Below are 1,760 nucleotides of genomic sequence, written 5' to 3'. Positions count from 1 at the left end.
GGCCCGGGCTGTCCCTGGCTGTGCCTCACTCCACGTCGGTCCTGAACCCTCGCAGGCGCCGCGTCCTGGGCACTAGGGAGCTACGAGTGCACGCGGCCGCTGTTCTGGATACAGGTTGGGTCGAGGGTGGAAAACACCGAGGGCCGAGACGATCAGGCGCGCCGGACGCCCCTAGCTGGGGCGGAGCCAACCCCGGGTCCTTCCCTCCGGACCGCCCCTTGGGGTAAGGGTCTTAGGAGCGCTTTTGTGGCTTAGGTGTCAGAACGTATCCACTACCGAGCTCTCTTAGAGAAGAAACGACCCCAGAAGCTTTGATTCGTGCCGTCTTGGGACAAAATTGCTGTGCCACGTGTTTTGCCTATCATTTATTCTTCGCAAGAAACACAGAAAGTTGGTTACTTCCTTGCCTGTTCTTACCGAATGTCCCCAGTGCCCCATCTAAAGCCAGGATTGGACCCGAAGACTTTCTGATTTCAAACCTTGTGCTACTTATCCCTTAGAGAAGAACAAGTAAAGACAAATTTTTATTTTGTAGTCATTCGGCTGAAAGTTCATTTTAATCTTAAAAAACAATAGCATCTACAATACTATCAAGGGGGTTTAATGGAAGGAACACTGAAGCAAGGGTCCTGTTTAAAACTGAGAAAAGTTAGTGAACTATCTTTCAGTGCCCGTGCATGCTAAGTAGCTTCAGTCGTGTTCGACTCTTTGCAGCATTATGAACTGTAGCCCCCTCCCAGGCTCCTCTGTCCATGGGGTTCTCCAGGAAAGAATGCTGGAGTGGGTTGCCGTTTCTTTCTCCAGGGGATCTTCCTGACCGAGGGATCAGACCGGGGTGTATTATGTCTCCTGCATTGACCTGCGGATTCTTTACCACTAGCGCCACCTGGGAAGCCTCTGTGCCAATATGAATACACAATAGAAAGTATGATATGGACTACTTAGAACTTTGTCATGTCACAGCTCTGTTCTTTCTGCTGAAATTGCCCATGAAAACTGGAGTCAGTGATGTAGGTTGCTGCCTTGTCTCTCTGACTATAGAAAGAGAAATGATCTGTTTTCTGTTTTTCCCCAGTGTGTCTTTCTTACTGTAGATGCCTGAGCCTCCCTACTGAGGGATACGTTCTTTCTGTAAGAGTGAAAGCTACATACAGTGTATAAGCTTGTACAGTGTGACAGTAGAATTCACTAATCAGTGGTCTTCCTGAAAGTGAGTTGCTGGAGGTAAGAGGATGTAGTTGGAGTTGTGATGAGGAAGGAAATTTCAAAAAGAGAAAGAATAAAGCATTTTGCTCACTAGAGTCAAGAGTGTTTGAACAGGACTCTTCTCTTGGATTTAAGTTCTGTTTCTGTCAAGAGTCTAATACTTTTGATCATCCATTTTCTTATCTTGTAAACTGTTCTGCCACTTCTCAAGGTATTTGAGAAGATCAACTGACGTTCTGTTTTCCCTGACCGCTCACCAACTGTATTAGTTTTCTAGGGATGCCATTACAACGTTTTCTAGGGATGCAAGTACAACAAATTGAGTGGCTTGAAACAATAGAAATGGAGACTTCCCTGGCAGTCCAGTGGTTAGGATGCCACACTTCCACTGCAGAGGGCATAGGTTCTATCCCTGGTCAGGGAAGTAAGACCCCACATACCCTGTGGCACAACCAAGAATAAAGGTTAAACAATACACATGTATCCTCTTATAGTTGTAGAGGCTAGACGTTTGAGACTAAGGTGTCAGAAAGGTTGTGCTCTCTATGAAGGCT

Source organism: Bos javanicus, chromosome 10 (genome assembly GCF_032452875.1).
Source record: "Bos javanicus breed banteng chromosome 10, ARS-OSU_banteng_1.0, whole genome shotgun sequence".
In the NCBI taxonomy this organism is placed as follows: Eukaryota; Metazoa; Chordata; class Mammalia; order Artiodactyla; family Bovidae; genus Bos; species Bos javanicus.
This window is presented reverse-complemented; position numbering follows the sequence as displayed.